Source organism: Periplaneta americana, chromosome 1, assembly GCF_040183065.1.
Source record: "Periplaneta americana isolate PAMFEO1 chromosome 1, P.americana_PAMFEO1_priV1, whole genome shotgun sequence".
In the NCBI taxonomy this organism is placed as follows: Eukaryota; Metazoa; Arthropoda; class Insecta; order Blattodea; family Blattidae; genus Periplaneta; species Periplaneta americana.
The window spans coordinates 224,285,949-224,301,286 of NC_091117.1; positions in this window are offsets into that span (position 1 = coordinate 224,285,949).

A 15,338-nucleotide genomic window follows, 5' to 3' on the forward strand; every position below is an offset into this window, starting at 1 on the left:
TCTGCTACACATTTATTGGTAGTTCAGACTGGCGCCTTAACGTAGAGCCACAAACATGCGGCTAGGTGGTTGCAACGGCCTGTATTTCATCGCCTAGGAGATTTATATTTCAGAATGCTGCAGCTTATTATAGGTTACTCCTCTTAATATCACCTCCCCAGCTGTGAAACTTACTAATCAAATGTATCGTCAATTCATAATCTCTATCCTCGTCATAATCATCATCACCATAGCGAGGCCGGATTTTATGTAATTAATCATATTATTCCTATTCTGTTTTTGCTTTGTTTTTATCATTCCTTAATAGGCTATGCTAGACTAATTTTTATTATTTCGAATTTCTAATTGTATACTTTATATCATATTCATTATTTATCACATTATTAAATTAATTTGCATGATGATGTAGTTTTTCTTGCAGTTGTATTGCATTGCCTGATTGTCTTAACTGCACCTAATTTAACTAATTAAATAAAGAAATAAGTAAATAAATCAATAAGTAAATAAATGGATAGATAAATAAATAAATAATAAAATAAGTAAATAGTGAAATAACTAAGTAAATAAATAAATACATAAATAATAAATGAATCATAAACAAATAAATAAGTAAATAAATATTGAAATAAATAAACGAGTAAATAAGTAAATAAATAAATGAATAAGTAAATAAATAAATAATTATGGAAGTAAATAAGCAAGTAGATACGTTAGTAAATAAGTAAGTCAATAAGTAAATACGTAACTAAAATAAGTAAGTTTGTAAGTATATATATATATATATATATATATATATATACATATATACATACACAGGTTTTTTCCGAGTCGGTGTTAAAACTTTCAGGGATGATGGGGAAGGGCACATATATCAATTTGAGATGAGGAACCCTGGTCCGGAAATGACTGAATCGAAAGTTATAAGCAAAAATAGTTGTGTGGAAATGGAATTGTAATTTGGCACCACGTGCCCTTCTTCTCTTAACTTTTGGAACGGTCGTGGAAAAATGATATGGGCCGGATGTCTCCTACGTGGGTACTTATTAAAATTATCGTTCAAATATATATAAATTGTTGTATAAATTTCACAATTTGGGACATCTGGCCGACATCTACGGCTGACCACTAGGATCCAGAATACAAAGCAGAGGTTAAATTAAAAATACAATATGATTGCAGAGAGAATACGGAACAATGATAAATTTAAAAATAAAGTACAATTTGATTTCGGAGAAACATGAGATGAAATTACATAGAAGAGTAATGAAATGAAGTAAAAAAAATATATTACGTAGTCTTATACAAGTGATTGAGTAAAATGGATAATGAATCTCTCAATACCATTAAACAAATTTTGTTAATGTCCTCATTAGAAAATTTAAGAGAAAGGAGAATGGTTTTGGTTAACTTAAATGAAGTTCCCCTAGCGCCAAAAAGAAGTCCTTTCACTTCCCATGTATTAATATTCATTTTGTATCTCTCACTGAAGTGAGGAATACATGGGTTGTAAATAGACTTCTTTTCATCGTTAACGTTATTGGCTTGTTGATCATCCTTCCTTCTGTTTTTGCTTTATATCATTCCTTAATAGGCTATGTTAGTCTAATTTTTATTATTTTGAATTTCTAATTGTATGTTCAGTTGTTATTTTATATCATATTCATTATGTAACACGTTATTAGATTAATTTGCATGATGATGTAGTTGTCCTTGCAGTTGTATTGCATTGCCTAATTGTCTTAACTACATCTAATTTAACTAATTAAATAAGAAAGTAAGTAAATAAATCAATAAGTGAATAAATGTATAGATAAATAAATAAATATTTAAATAAAGAAATAAAAAACGAAATAAATAATTAAATAAATAAGTAAATAGTGAAATAAGTAAATAAATAAATACATACATAAATAAATATTTAAATAAAGAAATGAATAAGTAAATAAACAAACAATTAAAGAAATAAATACATAATTTAATACATAAGTAAACAAATGTGGAAATAAGTGAACGAGTAAATAAATAAATATGGAAATAAATAAGTAGATAAGTTAATAAATAAATAAAAGGTTAGTAAATAAGTAAGTAAATAAACCAATAAATAAATACGTAACTACAGTAAGTTTGTAAGTAAATATATATAATGAATATTCTAAAAAAGAAATAAATAAGTAAATAAACAAATAAATAAATATTTAAATAAAGAATTAAATAGTAAATAAACAAATAATTAAAATAAATAAGTAAATAAATAAATACAGAAATAAGTAAGTAAATATGTAAATAAATAAACAAATAAGTACATAAATAAATAAATAAATATGAAAATAAATAAGTAAATAGATAAGTTAGTAAATAAGTAAGTAAATAAGCAAATAAGTAACTAAAGTAATTATGTAATTATCGTTGGCTTACTTCTAAAAATCCTTGTAACCCCGTTTAAGGAAATTATACAGGAGAGCAAAATCACTTCCATAATTTTTTTATATCCCAGCTAAGTCTGCCCTTAAGAAATATACTGCTAGATGTTTAACGTGATTATATTATGATATTATTGGCTGGGTAGCAGTTATACAGGGTGATTCAAAAGTTTTTTGTGAAATGCTACGCGGTGAAAGATATGGCTATTTGGAACAGAAAACATAAATATTTCTTTTTTTAATATGTCATACCTATTTTTAAGAGATAAAATGTTTTGAAGTTCGAGTTGAAACAGTGATATTACTACTATGTGGGGTTGCTGTTACTTAATTAGGATTGGAATAATATCGGAGGAACATTAAATTATCATTAAATACTTTGTTGTGGTTAATAAGAAAATACCCGTTCGTATCACCAGTATTATATCTACATTTATCTTACTGCGGAGTCTTACCTTTGTTTACAAGATCAGTCCAAAGTGTCCTTCATCCATAGCGAACAGGAGCTGTGGCCCGTGTCTATACTTCAAGAAAGGCTGGTGTATGCGGTAATTGACATCATATTTTAGAATTTTTCAGATGTTATTATTTCGGAAATCTATTCCAAATAATGAATTCGTTTATTTACATTGTTGATTCCGAATAACGTCATCATCTTTCTTCACACAGCATTTCGCAAATACCTTTTGAATTATATTTACCACACTGAAGAAATTCATACAAAGACGTTCATGTGGTTACGAACTCGTTACCTCTAACTTTGGTCCTGTGTTAGCTTTACAGTATCGAAGATTTCTGTTCGCTTTATTCTGAATAATGTATTATTACTTCGAAGACTCATAAAACTCGGGGAGAGTTTTAAATCAGTAATGCGTACGGATCTTGTACGGAAGACAATGGAGTCAAATGCAATTGCCAGAGGGTTTGCGATATTAGGCAATCTCCTGAGTTCGATTAACAAAACGGATGGGTTAGCTTTTTACTTTGGAGTCCAGGGATCAAATTCCGGTAGATAAGTCTCGGCAACCAAACCCGGATTTCGAGAATTAAGGATGCATTATTATGTGTAGCCACTACAGCTTGTAAAACTGTTTGTCGTTCTTTGCGTTGTCTACACTCCCTCACACGTCTACGTTCACACTTTAGGTTTTGTTTGTTTGTTTATTTATTTATTTAATTAATTAATTTATTTTATTTCATTTATTTTATTTCAATTTATTTTATTTTATTTTATTTATTTTATTTTATTTATTTATTTTATTCTAATTAATTAATTTAATTTATTTTATTTTGTTTCATTTAATTTTTTATTTTATGTTATTTTATTTATTTATGTATTTATTTTTTTAATTATTTATTTAATTTAATTCAATTCAATTTAATTTAATTTAATTTTATTTTAATTTAATTTAATTTAATTTTATCTATTTATTTATTTTATTTATTTATTTATTTATTTTATTTTATTTTTATTTATTTTATTTATTTATTTGATTTGATTTGATTTGATTTAGTTTAATTTAGTTTAATTTAATTTAATTTTATTTTATTTTTTAATTTAATTTAATTTAATTTAATTTTATTTATTTATGTTATTTTATTTTATTTTGTTTGTTTGTTTATTTTCCGCTTGCGACAAGCACACATGTGTTCTGCGTGCAAATTATCCGATTCCATAACAAAGCAGGTAAATGATACCAATTTTAACGTCCAAATAGATATAAGTTACAACGAATTCTTACATTTTTAAAGTGAAGCATTTTCTGTGTATCATTCGAAAAATATTGTAGACTAGATTACAGCATTGACCTTTGTCAAAGTTGCGTCGATGCCGTCCGTAACGAATTCGTTGGTTAAGGAGCTTAATTTGTTCATTCTGGCCAAGATCATGCTTCTGCCCAGCATTGGTCAAATGGAATGCTATAACCTGTACATATTATATTGGATTCATCTTCATTTGTTTTTGTAGTTTAAGAGGTTATGTGCGTCGCAGCATTTCCTGCAAGCCACCAGCCATCCGGTATATCATTTCTTATATAGGCAAGTCCAACAATAACGATAACGTATTATTTAACAAATGAATAATGTATTTTGATGCTATTTTATTTCATTCATTCATATCTTCATACAAAGGGGGCCGTGATTAAAAAAAAGTTGATGTAGATATGTTATCTCTGTATCGAACTTGAAAAAGATTCACGTGAAATCTTTTTAACATGTTTAAAGCTTTACGAAATATTAAACTTAATTTTAATGTAATCAAAAAATTATTATACGAACACAAATGGAGCTAATTAATAAATTCAGGGAATATAAAGACAGAAATAATTACCCTAACATTACTTAGCCCTAACTGTGGTATATGAATGCAACTCTCTGCAATAACATAGACCTATTATTCACTACAATTTCAAACAACTCATTGACGTCATATTGATGTGTGAATCGTTCCGACTATCAATTGCATTGTTGTCTCTAGACTAGGCCTCATGGAATGAGGAAGCGATTATGAACTAGATAATGAGAAGGCTTCGTCTTGTTAGATTTAAATACGGGGAGTGTGAAGACATAAATTGGAGAACAATCATGATTAGATATGCTGGTATAGTAAGTGGTAAAACTCTATCTCTTTGTTTACCTCAATATTTTCATTATCTAGAATTCAGTATAAGTATAGCGTAATTCACACCAGCTATAGTTGAGGTTTTAATAGTTTTGTTAAGGTTTTAACACGGGAAATCGTGATGTTAACTTAACAAATAGATTTAACAAATTTGTTAAAGTTAACAAATTTTATGAAGGTGTCTTTGTATTAACATTGTCGTTAAATCAGTATTAACTCCAAATGTAGATGAAATTATTAGGGATCATCAGTGTGGTTTTAGGCGTAATAGATCAACTATTGACCAGATATTTTGTATTCGACAGATAATGGAGAAAAAATGGGAGTATAAGGGTACAGTGCATCAGTTATTCATAGATTTCAAAAAGGCATATGACTCGGTTAAGAGGGAAGTTTTATATGATATTCTTATTGAATTAGGTATACCCAAGAAACTACTTCGATTAATTACACTGTGTCTCAGTGAAATGTACAGCAGAGTTCGTATAGGTCAGTTTCTGTCAGATGCTTTTCCAATTCACTGTGGGCTAAAGCAAGGAGATGCACTATCACCTTTACTTTTTAACTTTGCTCTAGAGTATGCCATTAGGAAAGTCCAGGATAACACAGAGGGTTTGGAATTGAACGGGTTACATCAGCTGCTTGTCTATGCGGATGACGTGAATATGTTAGGAGAAAATCCACAAACGATTAGGGAAAACACGGGAATTTTACTGGAAGCAAGTAAAGAGATAGGTTTGGAAGTAAATCCCGAAAAGACAAAGTATATGATTATGACTCGTGACGGGAATATTGTACGAAATGGAAATATAAAAATTGGAAATTTATATTTTGAGGAGGTGGAGAAGTTCAAATATCTTGGAGCAACAGTAATAAATATAAATTATACTCGGGAGGAAATTAAACACAGAATAAATATGGGAAATGCCTGTTATTATTCGGTTGAGAAGCTTTTATCATCCAGTTTGCTGTCAAAATTTCTGAAAGTTAGAATTTATAAAACAGTTATATTACCGGTTGTTCTTTATGGTTGTGAAACTTGGACTCTCACTTTGAGAGAGGAACGTAGGTTAAGGGTGCTTAGGAAAATATTTGGGGCTAAGAGGGATGAAGTTACAGGAGAATGGAGAAAGTTACACAACACAGAACTACACGCATTTTATTCCTCACCTGACATAATTAGGAACATTAAATCCAGACGTTTGAGATGGGCAGGACATGTAGCACGTATGGGCAAATTCAGAAATGCATACAGAGTGTTAGTTGGAAGGCCGGAGGGAGAAAGACCTTTAAGGAGGCCGAGACTTAGATGGGAAGATAATATTAAAATTGATTTAAGGGAGGTGGGATATGATGATAGAGAATGGATTAATCTTGCTCAGGATAGGGACCGATGGCGGGTTTATGTGAGGGCGGCAATGAACCTCCGAGTTCCTTAAAAGTCAGTAAGTATGTAAGTAAGTTAAATCAGTATAAGAATTTTTTAAGTTTTAACATCTGCTGGGTAAACCGACCCCAATCGTGTAATGTCTTGCGTTACCTTGTCCACTCTCTGAACTCTCTGAGCTATAATCTGTGAGCAAGGCGTGTGGTAAGAATTATTAATTTAGATATCTGCATTGTAAAATGTTGCATCACTTCCATAGCGACTTAAGATTGATTAACCGCACGTTTTTGCTTTTCTTTTGGTCGAACGAAAGTTCTTCTTAAAGTTGGCTTAACCCTTGAGAAGATTTTTCCTTTTCTCCTTTTAAAACAGCGTGAAGGGTTTTAAAAGGGATTCCCCACCGCCTCTCCCATAGCATTTCCCTAAGACTTTGAATGCCGCTGTCGACTTAGATGGCGCTAGTGAGTGGAGGGGGGGTCCCGCCTTGTTCTTCCCTGCTAATTGGAAATTAATGTCGGCTCTGAAAAGAGGATGAGAGCCCAGAGAGCGGAGATGTTGCCAAGCTCCCATGTTACGGCTCCTACATTACACTGCAATGGGTTTGCTCTCCATCGTAGTCGAATTATACAGGATGGAAGGTAATTGATTTTACTTCTTTTGCTCACTGTTAATAAGAGATTGAAAAGAAATCGATGCTTTTCATATCACTGTCGTATTTTTCCCTGACCCCATTTTACGTCTTTTTATTTAATTTTTTTCAAGAGTAGGTCTCGAAAGTAAACCGTGACTTTTAAGGGGAGAGGATGGTATTTTTTTTGGTGAAAAATGAGTAAATTAAAAAAAAAAATTCTTTAAAATACTCTGTGATATGTGTGGAATGCATAGCATAACATTTTGTGGGTATTTGCGCCCTTATCGGATGTTGAGTCGCTATTTTTAAACTTCCTGCGTTATGGATTTTTAAATCACTCGCCCACTTTTATTGTTGTTTCCGGTAAATTAAATTTTCAAAAAAAAAATTTCTTTAAAATACCCTTTGATATGTGTAGAATGCATTGCATAACATTTTGTGGGTATTTGTGTTCTTATCGGATGTTGAGACGTCATTTTTAAACTTCCTGCGTTATGGATTTTTAAATCACTCGCCTACTTTTATTGTTGTTTCCGGTGAATTAAATTTTCAAAAATTTTTTTTTCTTTAAAATACCCTTTGATATGTGTAGAATGCATGGCATAACATTTTGTGGGAATTTGTGCCCTTATCGGATGTTGAGTCGTCATTTTTAAACTTCCTGTGTTATGGATTTTTAAATCACTCGCCTACTTTTATTGTTGTTTCCGGTGAATTAAATTAAAAAAAAAATGTTTTTCTTTAAAATACCCTTTGATATGTGTAGAATGCATAGCATAACATTTTGTGGGTATTTGCGCCCTTATCGGATGTTGAGACGTCATTTTTAAACTTCCTGCGTTATGGATTTTTAAATCACTCGCCTACTTTTATTGTTGTTTCCGGTGAATTAAATTTTCAAAAATTTTTTTTTCTTTAAAATACCCTTTGATATGTGTAGAATGCATGGCATAACATTTTGTGGGAATTTGTGCCCTTATCGGATGTTGAGTCGTCATTTTTAAACTTCCTGTGTTATGGATTTTTAAATCACTCGCCTACTTTTATTGTTGTTTCCGGTGAATTAAATTAAAAAAAAAAAATGTTTTTCTTTAAAATACCCTTTGGTATGTGTAGAATGCATAGCATAACATTTTGTGGGTATTTGCGCCCTTATCGGATGTTGAGTCGCTATTTTTAAACTTCCTGCGTTATGGATTTTTAAATCACTCGCCCACTTTTATTGTTGTTTCCGGTAAATTAAATTTTCAAAAAAAATTTTTTCTTTAAAATACCCTTTGATATGTGTAGAATGCATGGCATAACATTTTGTGGGAATTTGTGCCCTTATCGGATGTTGAGACGTCATTTTTAAACTTCCTGCGTTATGGATTTTTAAATCACTCGCCTACTTTTATTGTTGTTTCCGGTGAATTAAATTTTCAAAATTTTTTTTTCTTTAAAGCACCCTTTGATATGTGTAGAATGCATGGCATAACATTTTGTGGGTATTTGTGTCGTTATCGGATGTTGAGACGTCATTTTTAAACTTCCTGCGTTATGGATTTTTAAATCACTCGCCCACTTTTGTTGTTGTTTCCGGTAAATTAAATTAAACTTTTTTAAAATACCCTTTGATATGTGTGGAATGCATTGCATAACATTTTGTGGGTATTTGTGTCCTTATCGGATGTTGAGACGTCATTTTTAAACTTCCTGCGTTATGGATTTTTAAATCACTCGCCTACTTTTATTGTTGTTTCCGTTAAATTAAATTTTCAAAAAAAAAAATCCTATAAAATACCCTTTGATATTTGTAGAATGCATTGGATAACATTTTGCGGGTATTTGTGTCCTTATCGGATGTTGAGACGTCATTTTTAAACTTCCTGCATTCTGGATTTTTAAATCACTCACCTACTTTATTGTTGTTTCCGGTGAATTAAATTTTCAAAAAATTTTTTTTCTTTAAAATACTCTTTGATATGTGTAGAATGCATTGCATAACATTTTGTGGGTATTTGTGTCCTTATCGGATGTTGAGTCGTCATTTTTAAACTTCCTGCGTTATGGATTTTTAAATCACTCGCCCACTTTTATTGTTGTTTCCGGTAAATTAAATTTTCAAAAAAATTTTTTTCTTTAAAATACCCTTTGATATGTGTAGAATGCATGGCATAACATTTTGTGGGAATTTGTGCCCTTATCGGATGTTGAGACGTCATTTTTAAACTTCCTGGGTTATGGATTTTTAAATCACTCGCCTACTTTTATTGTTGTTTCCGGTGAATTAAATTTTCAAAAATTTTTTTTTCTTTAAAGTACCCTTTGATATGTGTAGAATGCATGGCATAACATTTTGTGGGTATTTGTGTCGTTATCGGATGTTGAGACGTCATTTTTAAACTTCCTGCGTTATGGATTTTTAAATCACTCGCCCACTTTTGTTGTTGTTTCCGGTAAATTAAATTAAATTTTTTTAAATACCCTTTGATATGTGTGGAATGCATTGCATAACATTTTGTGGGTATTTGTGTCCTTATCGGATGTTGAGACGTCATTTTTAAACTTCCTGCGTTATGGATTTTTAAATCACTCGCCTACTTTTATTGTTGTTTCCGTTAAATTAAATTTTCAAAAAAATAATCCTTTAAAATACCCTTTGATATTTGTAGAATGCATTGGATAACATTTTGCGGGTATTTGTGTCCTTATCGGATGTTGAGACGTCATTTTTAAACTTCCTGCATTATGGATTTTTAAATCAATCACCTACTTTTATTGTTGTTTCCGGTGAATTAAATTTTCAAAAATTTTTTTTTCTTTAAAATACCCTTTGATATGTATAGAATGCATTGCATAACATTTTGTGGGTATTTGTGTCTTTATCGGATGTTGAGACGTCATTTTTAAACTTCCTGCGTTATGGATTTTTAAATCACTCGCCTACTTTTATTGTTGTTTCCGGTGAATTAAATTTTCAAAAATTTTTTTTTCTTTAAAGTACCCTTTGATATGTGTAGAATGCATGGCATAACATTTTGTGGGTATTTGTGTCGTTATCGGATGTTGAGACGTCATTTTTAAACTTCCTGCGTTATGGATTTTTAAATCACTCGCCCACTTTTGTTGTTGTTTCCGGTAAATTAAATTAATTTTTTTTTAAATACCCTTTGATATGTGTGGAATGCATTGCATAACATTTTGTGTGTATTTGTGTCGTTATCGGATGTTGAGACGTCATTTTTAAACTTCCTGCGTTATGGATTTTTAAATCACTCGCCTACTTTTATTGTTGTTTCCGTTAAATTAAATTTTCAAAAAAATAATCCTTTAAAATACCCTTTGATATTTGTAGAATGCATTGGATAACATTTTGCGGGTATTTGTGTCCTTATCGGATGTTGAGACGTCATTTTTAAACTTCCTGCATTATGGATTTTTAAATCAATCACCTACTTTTATTGTTGTTTCCGGTGAATTAAATTTTCAAAAATTTTTTTTTCTTTAAAATACCCTTTGATATGTATAGAATGCATTGCATAACATTTTGTGGGTATTTGTGTCTTTATCGGATGTTGAGACGTCATTTTTAAACTTCCTGCGTTATGGATTTTTAAATCACTCGCCTAATTTTATTGTTGTTTCCGATAAATTAAATAAAAAAAAAATGTTTTTCTTTAAAATACTCTTTGATATGTGTGGAATGCATTGCATAACACTTTGTGGGTATTTGTGCCCTTATCGGATGTTGAGACGTCATTTTTAAACTTCCTGTGCTATGGATTTTTAAATCACACGCCCACATTTATCAGTTTCCAGTAACTTCATTTTTTTTGCTACATTGCCAGACAAAAATAGATATAATTTCTGAACTACTAAAGATACATGCATGAAATATAGAACACACATTCTTTAGACTGTTAGGAAACTTTTCTCTGTAACAGAATTTTAATTGATTTCATTTTAAAAATACGTTCGTTTGTTTGCAAGAAAGGAAATCAGAAAATTGTTATTAAATTTTAATTATTTATTTTACAAACGTAGGGACTAATATCAAAATTCTGATACAGACAGTTTGTAGAATAGGCTTTTGCAAATACATTAAAAAAAACTGTTTGGATCTATCTTTAAAAACGGTTTAGATATATCGATTTTAGTACAATCCTGCATTGGGTATATTTTTTCAAATTTGGGCCCCCAAATAAATTTTTTCAAAACATTTTTATTTGGTTGAGTTGCCACAGCTATGAGCTCTCTACATGCAAAGAATTAATATTTTACACCAAATAGGAAAAAAGTTAAAAAAAAATACCATCCTCTCTCCTTAAGGTTTAGAAAGGAGTTTTGGTTGTTTGGTTGCAGTGCGTTACAATGTTGAATGGCAGCTTTGACCCCCCGGTTATTTACCTATCATTCACTTATCAACATATTATTCTGTACAGACATAGGACTATGCACATTTTATCTGCCCTGTACTCGGACTTTTATATTGCAATACATTTTATGTATTAATATTTCTGGTCACCAGACTTTTTACATCTCGTGACGATTTTAGTAACTGACTTCCTTGTGATATACAGGGACATCATTTTATTTTTACTAACATTTTTAATATTAATCTGTCTATACCTTTAGAGAACCGGAAACACCGCTTGCTCCCCCCTCCAAGACTGGAGTTCGATGATACTGGAGTAAAACACAAATCACTCTACTAGGTATAGTAAGGAAGAAAAGTAGTTCATCCATTTACGTAAACTAGGAATTATCGCGATTTTGAGTTTGATAATTTTCATTAGGTTTTTCTTTAATCAAAGTACAGTACTGTATTAAGAATAAGTGTTTTTACTCACGAAGTGAGTTATCCATGCGAACGTATTCATTATGCAGTGTATATTATACTGTCTACAGCACATTAGCGTACAATATAGAGGAAGAAGTTAAATTGAAAAATAATCATAATATGAATATTTAAACACAATTTTGAAAATGGTGGCCGTTCATTTCGACACAGGCTTCAGTTCTTTTGTGCATATTATCGCACTATAGACTATTGCATCTAATTCCAATTGCCAGATTCGTCCTTCGTACTAGTAAGTCATGTTGAAATAATTCTGTACCTACTCTACGTACTGTAAATTCAATCTTCACTTCTGCCCGACCCGAAAATATAAAATTACTCAGACATGCTATCTACTGTCCGTCCAAGTGGTTATGCCGCAGGATTGTAGAAAGGGAGGAAATCACGTGACAGTTAATTACTTAACGAGGCCCTTTTATTTAAATTAAATTAAACAGCTGTATAATATTACATAAACGTCCAATTCCTAAGAGAAATTAATGTTTTCAGAAAAGAGCTAAGACAGCCCAGCTATTACAGAGGGGCGAGCAGAAGCAGGTGGGGGAAATCGGGATGCGACGTAGGCAAACGGACAGTACCTGTGCGAAAATATGATTCAATATTGAAAGCTCTTTCGTCACTGGAAAACGCGAACATATTTCTGGAACAAACTATACTCAGTAACTCAGTACTGCTTACTATCAGCGGTCTTGGTTCTGTGTGGAGTTGGAACTTCCTTAGTAGAAGGGGTGGGAGTGAAGTACATTCAAAAACTCAGGTACAATAAAAATTGAAGTAAAAATAAAATGATGTCCCTGTATATGTATATTTTAGGTACCTTCCGGTTTTGACACCGAGATTTTAATTTATGTCGCTTTTACATATAGCAGTTTTAAATTGAGTCATTGCACTGACTCTTGCACATGGGCGCAAATAGGCATAGACGCTGACGCGCCATTTAAACTCCATTAATAATAATAATAATAATAATAATAATAGTAATAATAATAATAATAGTAATAATAATAATAATAATAATAATAATAATGATAATAATAGTAATAATAATAATAGTAATAATAATAATAATAATAGTAATAATAATAATAGTAATAATAATAATAATAATAATAATAGTAATAATAATAATAATAATAGTAGTAATAATAATAATAATAATAGTAATAATAATAATAGTAATAATAGTAATAATAATAATAGTAATAATAATAATAATAGTAATAATAATAATAATAATAATAATAATAGTAATAATAATAATAATAATAGTAATAATAATAATAATAGTAATAATAATAATAATAATAATAATAGCAATAATAATAATAATAATAGTAATAATAATAATAATAGTAATAATAATAATAATAGTAATAATAATAGTAATAATAGTAATAATAATAATAATAGTAATAATAATAATAATAATAGTAATAATAATAATAATAGTAATAATAATAATAATAGTAATAATAATAATAATAATAGTAATAATAATAATAATAATAGTAATAATAATAATAGTAATAATAATAATAATAATAGTAATAATAATAATAGTAATAATAATAATAATAATAGTAATAATAATAATAGTAATAATAATAGTAATAATAGTAATAATAATAATAGTAATAATAATAATAATAGTAATAATAATAATAATAATAATAATAGTAATTATTTATTTATTTATTTATTTATAATATTAACGTGCAAAACAACAGCACAAGGCCAATTACTGTTTAGCACGATACAAAACAAAACAACAAATGATGATGAGCATGAATGATAGAAAATGGCAGTGAGATGAAATACAAACAAACAATATAATAGTCATCACTAATCTTTGACCAAATGCAAGAAAATAAATAGCAATATCTAACAATAATAACAAATAAGGATATATCATGATAAACTCAAAAGGTGTATACTACACATTAAATGGATCCAAGCTTAATCCATGCAAATTAGCATATTTTATACATCTGCAGATCGGGGAGAGAGATTTTGAATTTCTATTATAAAAAATGTTATGAAATCTTAAACCCTTAGCGGGAATACGAAGACTGATATTGCTTATGAATGATTCACAATCAATATCACCCTTAATGACTTTACAAAAAAATAAATAATCAAGATCTTGACGTCTGGCAAATAAACTGCAGCAGTTAAAATATTTACAGTTAATCTCATATTTATAGTCATCGGAATTTGGTAAAAATCTATAAGAACACAAGGAAATAAATTTTCTTTGAATATTCTCCAATTTAGCCGAGTCAGTGGAAGTAATGGAGTTCCATACAACAGATGCATATTCAAGCTTGGAACTAACCAATGTATAGTATAAAATTAATAGACACATCGGAGTAGAAAAAGAATAAGTTATAGATCTAATTAGACCAAGCATTCTTAATGAATGGGTATAAATATATTGCACATGATCATGGAAATATAATTTAGAATCAAGTATGACACCAAGATCTCTAATACTATTTTTCTTAGCAATTATGACATTACTAAGAGAATAATTAAATTTTAGGGAAGTAGTTTTCCGTAATAATAATAATAATAGTAATAATAATAGTAATAATAATAATAATAGTAATAATAATAATAATAGTAATAATAATAATTTATTTTTATTTATTTATTATTTTTTATTTATTTCAAATATTAATGTGCAAAACAACAGCACAAGGCCAATTACAGTTTAGCACAAAATAAAAAAATAAAACAAGACAGAACAAATGATTATGAATGAATGACAGAAAATGGCAGTGAGATGAAATACAATCAATATAATGGTCAACATTAACCATTCACCAAATGCAACAAACTAAATGGCAATATCTAACAAATAATAAAAGATATTAAATAACAAGTAAGGAATATCATGCATAAGTAAAATCAAATCAGATCTTGCAAATTGGCACTTTTAATACATCTGGCTATTGGAGAAAGGGATTTAAATAATTTAGTGAAAAAAATTCTTTGACCACGAAAACCTTTCACGGGAATTCTAAGGTAGGTGTTATGTATAAAAGAATCACAATCAATGACACCATTAATAGCATTATTAAAGAAAGTGTAATCAATATTCTGACGTCTCGAATACAGACTGGTACAGTTAAAATATTTACTAGACAGTTCATAATTTAAAGAAGAGGAGTTGGGGTACGAATCTGAACGCACAAAGAGAAATGAATTTTCTTTGGATATTTTCTAGTTTAGCTGAATCAGTAGACGTAATAGAGTTCCACGCAACAGATGCATATTCTAATTTAGACCTTACTAAAGCATAATATAATGTAAGTAGTGTATCAGGAGAGGAAAAGGAATAAGTAATAGACCTAATGAGACCAAGCATTTTAGTGAATGATTAAATAAGTGATCAACATGGTCATGAAAGTACAATTTAGAATCAAGATATATAC